The 8988-nt window shown below is 35.8% G+C and overlaps 1 long non-coding RNA gene across 1 annotated transcript in view; it reads left to right on the top strand.

Moving 5' to 3' along the window:
* The first annotated feature begins 623 nt into the window (after window positions 1–623).
* LOC111737457 overlaps window positions 624–8988 on the top strand; it is a 46112-nt gene continuing 37747 nt past the window's right edge. Inside the window, exons 1-2 of the long non-coding RNA XR_002779445.1 lie at window positions 624–760; window positions 3504–3653. This is a non-coding gene — a long non-coding RNA (uncharacterized LOC111737457). The remainder of the gene's footprint in view (window positions 761–3503; window positions 3654–8988) is intronic.

Raw genomic sequence — 8988 nt, forward strand, 5'->3', positions numbered from 1 at the left:
GACAACCAAATGTCTGAGACAGAGCACACAATGGCAAGTCACTTAGGGTTGAACCAGTTGTACCAACATCATCAGCTTTAGCTTGGAAATGGACACTCAAAATTCAAAAAACAACATATCTGATTTTTTACTCCTTCCCTCTACAGATCAAGAGAAGGAAAAGACAAACTTGCAGAAAACAAAAACAAAAACAAAGACAAAAAACAGACAAACAAAAAACGATTTAATTTTCTGCACGCATTTATATTTATTTATGCAGCAGGAAAAAAAAAAAAAGATGTCTTCAGTGCCATCTCTAGATGGAAGAGCACTGTGCCCCTGAAGAGAACTCCTGTCTCATAATGGGCACTCAAGAAATGCTTATTGGATGAGGAGCCTGGGGCTCTCAAAGTGATGGAAATGACATCAGCCCTGCCCTGGAGGGACTTGCAATTGAAAACTTCTGACACTAACCCAGACAGAAATGGACAAGCAATCCAGATAATGCACTGAGAACTTTGAACAATCAAATAAATATGCAGCTTGATTTTTTTTTTTAAGTCACTTATGTTATGGTTACAGATGACTCAATTCCATTCTATGGATAATCTGAGTTCACAGACTATTCTAATGAAGTCACAACACATTTTGAAAACTGCCTTCAGGATCATAAATATGAAGCCATTCTTGACTGGGGCTGATTAGAATGTTTTTGAAAAACCATTAGAAGGCATTTGTGAGTGAACCTTGCATAAGATTTTTCTTTCAATTCTTATGAAAGGTAAGTAAGATCGGCAGCTAAACTAGTTTCCACTTGGACATAAATTTGATTGTTTTGGCTAGCTCAGAAGAAATTTAATGATTTTAATGGATTCTTAAACTGCCTTAAGTAGTTCTCCACACTCAGCTGTGTCCAGGTCACAATAGATTCAATCATGTGCATATGAAAAAGGAGTCAAGTTGGTCAATGTCCGACAAGTTTGCTTCCTGTCATTCCAATGTCTGCCGCACCAGCTGATTTTATGCCTTTCTGTTCCTTTAAGTTCCTATAATTTCTCATTCTTCTCCTTCAGTATGTCTATGATACCTTTTAATGGAAACCCCCTGCACAATCACCTAGGATTATTTTCTCTTGTCTGAATTCTCTTGTGAAAGTCTTCTGGGACTGTTGCACAGAGCCTACAACTCAGCGAAAAGTCCTAAAACATAAAGAGAAAAATGAGCTTGTATATGCAGTCTGGAGAGATCAGACTAAATATTTTGTTCAAGGTGGTCTCAGGAGTAATAGTTGTTCATGAGGCAGACATGAACATTTCCGCTAAGAATCAATAGTGAACCCATTTGCACTATGTTTAGTGTTCAAAGGGTTTCTGTGCATTTATCCCACCTTGCTCATTTTCTCTCTATAAATAAATACCGGTGGCTGCCTGAGTTTCAAATGCTTCTGCTGGCCGTGTTGTTATCCTTGCCTGACAGTGGAGCTGAAAAGACGGATGCAGTGCTATCAATCCTCTATTCCCTGTATTCAAGCAAAGACTTTCCTACTGCGGTAGTTCTAACTATGCTTTGTTTACCTGGCTTTAACTCCACAGTCTGTCTGCTGCTCTGAAGCCCTTGCTTAGAACAAGCCACCCCATTTCTGCTGGCTGAACCTCCAGGACATGTCTGCTGATTTTGTTTCCCGACATTGCAAAGCTCTGCAGACTATACGATGGGACCCCTCAGAGGCCTGAATATTATATCTTCTGCCTGACACCTTTACATCTGTCATGCTCTCGGCAAAAATCTTGAGATTGATGCCTTTATCCCTTTTGTAGCCAATAAAACAGTGTTATAGCAAACGATGCTTCAAAAGACAGGGTGTTATGGCTTATTGGGGAAAGAATGAACAGACAGATCTTTTTTAAATTCCCGGATAGGCTATTTACCAGGCAAGTTAATTGACCTCTTTAAGCATTATTTATCTTATAGTAAAAAGAGTATAATAATGCCTATCTTGAATAAGTATTATAAAGACTGAATTAATACCTGGAAGAGGCCTGGCCCATATTGAGCATGCTATAGGGTAGCCATTATTATTTAATTCTGATAAAAACTGGCAAATGCTAGGAGCAGGTATAACACTACTTAGGAAGCTAGAGGAACGAACATTTTGTACACTCCAGATAATTTGGCAGGGAGTTTGAATCCATGCTTACTCTTTCCATTCAACATTTGAAAAACAGCCTGGCCTATTTTATTGGCTTTTGAGATTTCTTTCTGTCTCTCAGTACATCCTTGGACAGTGTGCTAACTGGTAGTAGAATTCAGTGACAGATTTATGACTGTGTTGCTGATGGAAATCTTTGACTGGGACAAGCTGGAATATGACCCCTTTCTCCTTCAAGTTTACCATCAATCAGTGGTGCTTTACCAACTCTATAAAGAGGATCTTAATCTCTTTTTGCCCTTACGCTTCAAGAAAAGGTTAGGAGCAATCAAGTTTCTGACTGATAAGGTCACAAAGACTTTCTAGCATCTGGAACAAAAGCAGGCACCTAGTAGGAACTCTATTAGCATTAGATGTAAAGAAGAATGAATAAATGACTATGTATGGTATTTTATGTCCTAGTGAAAGAATTTCCTATGGATCTGGAAGCATTGTTATTGCCCATAGTTCCTCTTTACATTTTCACATGTTTGAACATAACTCTGTAAGATAATATTGGAAGTCATCTAACTCCATCTCACTCCATTGATAGTAGTCACTATCAATACTTCCACAAATGATTGCACCTGAGTAAATGTCAAGACATTCAAATTTCCAACTGAACTGGGACCTTTGTTGCTATTATCTTTCCTGCATACCTACAGTATTGGCCATGTAGCAAAGCTCACCTCCACTTTCTCACATTTCAATCTAAAGACACATCGTGTTTCCTATGTGCCTGTAAGGAATCATTCTTGATCTCAGCCATAAAATTGGAAAGCTGCATAACTGACAAGATGATCCCTGAAGGCAGCTGAAACATGGGGTAGATTGAAACCGACAGTTAATTTGCAGCAGTAAAAAATAATGATATCATCATAAAACAAGTTTAAGATCAGACTGGGATCAAACACACTGCACCCACAGAATATATAGATGGGTATTGTCAAGCTTAAATAACAAAGCAAAACAAAACTGAACCTCCCAGCATCACCAAGCCCAATTTATTTGTCTTTTATGGTACACTAACACCATCTGCTGGCTGTAGCTGATAAAATGCCTAACATTCTCTAAGTCCTGGAATATTCCATTCTGCAGACTATTGTTAATTACTATGCACAAGGAAACATATTTTTATCCTTACAATATCCTTAAAATGGTACAAATAATTCTGATCTTCCTGGAACACCAAACAAATAAAATTTCCCAGGAGGTGCACTGGTCTGCTGTGCCTGGAAAAACTGCACTTGCCCAGTGCGGGAGTCCTAGTACATTCTCTTATTATTCCAGAGCTCTCTCTTTACATGCATTCACTTTCTGACTTCCTCCTTTCCAGCTGCCTTCTCTACCAGGCATCCTACACAGCACTGCGGTGACAGGCAAAGCAGCAGCCCTCAGCTAAAAACAGCCTCTTCCCCGAGATCTAAAGGAAGAAAACCATTGACACTTACCTTCTTCAAGGAAGGCAAAGCCCCATTAAGATTCGGTACGTAAAGAAAAGATATCATTGTCTTTCAAAACTCTGAAAGCAATATTTTAGCATGGTTTCTGCAGGGTCAAATGCCTTGCATTGTGTCTGTTTTTCCTAACTTGGCAACAAGTTAAGAATTATTTGGAAGGAGAAGGATAGAGTCTTAATAGCATATAAAAATCTAGCCTCCTATAAAGCCTCACCCATTACATCTAAGGTCTTATCATTCTAGATTAGTAAGTGTTTGCTACTAACACCCCAGGCCTCTGACTTTCCAACCATCCTAAAGATAACAAGGCTTTCGGTAATACTCCTTCTTCACCATCACTAGTTTTTTTTTCTTTTGCTTACCTGAATTTAAATTTTATTGAATAAGCATGTAATATTGTGTAATAAAACAATTTATAAATATCCTTTCAATTTTTATCTATCTAAAAAGTCTGTCACTCATATTTTTATGATCATAATGAGGTAATAATTGCTCTCAGATAAAATATCTAGTTCTTATTTATCGACAATGGAAAAACATCACAAAATGTTTTCTTTGGAAAGAAGATTGTAGCCTAGTGCAGGGGCAACAAGTGATACATCTGGGTATGACCAGGCTATCCCAGTATGAAGCACATGACTCTACACAAAACACACTGAGCTGAATTCAGTTCCTCCCTGAACAGTATTATTCATGCATCTACATAAACAATTAGCTCACTCTCCTAAATATTGCAAAATATGAACTTTGGTTCAAAAGCATTCTATACTTTCCTTCTGATGTTGCAATTTCCATTTACATGCTAGGCAATTTCTATATAGCTAAGTAAACCCCTATAATAATACAACCTTGGCTAAAATTTTCATTTAAATTATTTTCTTATGTAGAAATGACCAGTGAATATATTTTAAAATGTTCGATGTCACCAAAATAATTAACATCAAATTAGCCTAAAATAAAATAATAATGCATATTTTTTCTTATCAAATAGTAAAGGAATTTTAACAAATAATAATATCCCTTATGGTCAAGGGACAGGGAAAGTTACTCTATGCACTACTATCAATAGTATAATTTGGTGCAATACTTCCTGAAGGTAATTGGCCATTGTTTATCAAAAAATTGCGTTTTTTTAATGTAAATACCACATGGTTTATATTTTCCAGCACTAGAAATTTATCCTAAGAAAATAATCATGGCTGATGAATGCAATATGCAACATCATGGCCTCATTTATAACAAGGGAAGTTTTTAGTGTTCACATATGGTAGGCTGAATAATGACCTCTGACAAGACGTCCACATCCTTATCCCCAGAACTCTGAATATGTTACTGTACATGGTAAATAGGATTTTGCAGATATGATTAAATTAAGGATCTTGATATTAAGTTCAGGATCTAGAGAGTATCCTGGAATATCTGGATGGGCCCATTTTAAATGCAAGTTTTCTTATAAAAAGGGAAGCAAATAGGTCAACGATATAGAAGGTGATGGAATAATGGATGCAGAAGTTGGAGTGATGGTCTTTGAAGATAGAAGACAGGGCTGTGAGCCAAGTGATATGATTTCTAAAAGCTGGAAAAAGCTGGGAAACACACTTGCCCCCTAGAGCCTCAAAAAAATTATAATAATAATTAAAAACACACACAAAGCTGTGTTGACACCATAATTTTAGGACTTTTGACCCCAGAAGAACATTTGAACTCTAAGATTTTTTAAATTGCGTTGTTTTAAGATACTAAGTTTGTGGTAATTTGTTATAGCAACAATAGAAAACTAATATACCAGACATTGAGCAATAGAGAATTTCATCAGAGTAGACCTCCAAAAGACTTATACTTGAGAGTCTGAGTTATAAAAGAAGTTCTTTTTTATAATCCAGTGTTTTTATTTAGACGGTAATCTTTAAAAATGTCAATATAAAGATATTCTGAACTATCTGATAGACCCACTTATAACTAACAGCTAAGCTATGATTTCAATGCTCAAGTTTGTATTTGTGTTTATAGTCGTATCAGTAGTGCCAACTGAAGGCTAACTCTACATAGTACCCTAAGAGTAGAGAAGACAGGGCAGTTTAGAGAAGAGTTGTATGAGGATCGAATGATCACTTGGAGTAAAGCTATCACTGTCACACTTACACTGTGAGGAACCATGTTTCTATCTTAGAAGAATGAGTTCAGCATTAAAAAACATTGTGTTTAAACTTTTGTTGCTATTGTATTTTGAGGTGTATTATTAAACTGATTGACCCATGAAAATAATAGATCTCTGGTTTTAAATGAGTTTATTATTAGAAGGAAAAATAATGGTGATGATCATCAAGATGATTCAGATGATGACCCATCAGTCTCAAAATCAAATGAACCATGCCAAGAAAGAAATATAAAACATTTATCATCCTACTATTAAACACCAGCATGGCATTTTGATTATACTGATTTAATATCCAAACTTAAAAGTAAATTTGTGTTTGTTTTATAGTTGCACACAAGTTAGGATCATGAAGAATTAACCCTAACTATATTTCTACGTAGAGGAGTAATAACATAATAAAAATAAAGCAATCTTGAAGGGAGCATGAAAATTTAGTTTTCCTTTGAAAAGGATCGATGTATTTGTTCAAGTCAGAAATACAGAGTTAAGTATGGTACATCCTTCTGATGAAATACTATTCAATCATTAGAAATAATGTAGAATAACATTTAATGAGATGGAGAAATGATCAAGATGTATTGATAATATTAGAAATAGTTACAAAGTATAATAGTAAGATTCCAATGTTAGAAAAATAAATAGAGGGACATACATCGAAATGGCAATTCATTGCTGATTTTATGTTCTTTGTGCACTTTGGTATTTTCAAAAATATTTACAAGAAATATTACTTTTATAGTGAAAAAATACACCTTTGAGTAGTAAATCTGGAGTTAAAACACTATTCTTCTGATCCCGGCTCCAGAATGTTTAAAAATTAAAATGACCTATTTGTTTCTCAATGCCTGAAAGACAACTTACACTCCCTTAGAAGAAGATACACTCCCCTAGAAGAAGCACAGAGTGTCAATGAAAAAGTCAAGGAATTCGTCCTTTGTCCTCCAAATAACTAAGAAATATATACATATAAAATATTCATTCTCCAGGAAACCTATTTACTTAATGTTTAAAGTATTTCATTAGTGCTAAATCGTTTTCCTAGCGAGAGGTTTGAAACATTCCTTTTCACTCACTGGGCTGCCACATTCTCTTATTCCAATCAGCTAATATTTTACATTCATGAGCTTTTGAGAAATTATGTATCCCCTCTTATATTTTTAAATTAACTTCTAAAACTTTTGCTGTAAGTTTAAATTATAAGAGATGCATTTACCAACATATTTTATATTGATACATGCTTTAAACATGTATCTGTCAAAACTTTGGAGCTGAAAATTTAATTTATTAAATTTATAGAAAATGTCTGCCATAGAACTAATTGGCAAAACTTGTCATCACTGCCAAACCAATCAACCAAATCAGACTTACTTTCTAACAGAAAATGTCTGACTTCCATGTTTATTTTAATAAGCATAATAAATCACATCTCATCCTTCTTTACCTATAAATTCAAATTCCTTGTGAGATAGACACAGACAGAAAAGCATAAGTTCGTTGCTGAAACGATATGGAAATAAGGTGCAGCATGCATCAGTAATTCTTATCAACGTTTTCTCTGCTTTGCTCTTATAGCAGCCTCCTTCAGGAGCCAATGCAGTCTCAAATATCACTGTTACACACTATGGTAAGATTAGAGATGGGTTAGAGGCACGATTTTCTTACATAGAATACAGTGATTGTTAAAGACAGCAGGGAAGGATAACTGGTCCACCACAGCTATTCTCTCTGGGAGATTAGTTTTAGGAAAGAGTCCACATAGAAGCTGACGATCTGGAAATTGATTCACTTGGAAATATCCATGACTTTGTGCTTCTGCAGTCTCATGTAATTCCAGGTTCATATGAACGCTTGTTTGAAAACTGCTATTTTAAATGCAAACAAGAAAAATGAAAATTTTCTATCCAACTAATACTAGAAATAAATTTATTAAGTCAGAATAGTAATCTTCATACTAGAATTTATAGTACAAAAATATTCATGTGAACATGTGGAATCTCCTCCTTCAATGGCCGAAGTTTTTTCTCACATAGGATGCATCTTTTGAAGGTAGATCGTACGGTCAAAATTCTCACATTAATAAAGTCTCGTGCTTTAACATAAGATAATGCCTCTGAATTATCTCAAAATTTCAGTGGCTAAAAATAAATCTGTTCTGCAGGTCTTGCGCAATTCAGCTTTTGAGATTAATACGTAAATTATTTAGTTATGATTCCTGTTTGTCTTCTCCCCATCCCCTTGCTTGGATTTCCATCATATACATAAGACCTTCGTTAGGTTATAGTCTACAGCATAGCAATTATTGTGATTAAATTGGCCTTAATCTACCAGCAATTTTTTCAGTGCATACTTTAGGCAGGTACTACGCTAGGTTACAAGAAATGTGTTAGCAAATCACTCCTTAAGGCCCATGAAATAGAGAAAGTGACTAGATGTGGATAAACCAATGGTACATTGGTATTTCGTAATAGTGTATTACTACATTTGAACTTAGAATTTTATAGCAAACAGCTGACATTCAATAAATCCATCTGTTAGCCTAATTTTGAAAAAAAAGAATCTAATGCCTCCCCATCCCCCATCCCCCTCCACTCCTTGCTTTCTGACCAAAGCAGAGAGCTCCTCTCTAAACTCACTAGAAACCACCACCAGCCCAACTAGCATTAATAGGACTTTCCTTTTTTCTTTGAACCTACTTTCCTTGCCTACCCTGCCTGTAACTTTATTAGTCTCGCCCAAACTCTCTGTCTAGCCATAATGGTCTTCTCCCTGAACCCTAGGAACTCTCATAAGCTGGCTTTTTTTTGAAATGTGCATCTCCTTTCCACTTCCCCCGCCCCCTCCCACTGAACTCTACTCACCCTTCGGATCCCAGCACAGTTGAGAGATCCCATTCTATGCTCTTGCAGAGACTCGAACTTCTGATCTCAGTTAATAATCACATATTTTTATTGTTATTATTTGATTATCGTTCGTCTCTCTCACTAGCCTCAAAACTGTATGAGGGAAGAATCGACATATTTTGTCTCTATTGTATCTTTATGGTACCTGGAACCAAAAAGCTAAATAACTATTCATTAACTATTTATATGAAAGGTCTAACCCTGCTTGAGAGATTCTATACCTGTCATCAAAATATACTCAGAAGGACAACTCTGAATGTGGTCTCCAGCCCCCAATCCTTGCTTTGAAAAGACCAAAGCACC

The sequence above is a fragment of the Pteropus vampyrus genome, unplaced genomic scaffold (assembly GCF_000151845.1).
Source record: "Pteropus vampyrus isolate Shadow unplaced genomic scaffold, Pvam_2.0 Scaffold2, whole genome shotgun sequence".
In the NCBI taxonomy this organism is placed as follows: Eukaryota; Metazoa; Chordata; class Mammalia; order Chiroptera; family Pteropodidae; genus Pteropus; species Pteropus vampyrus.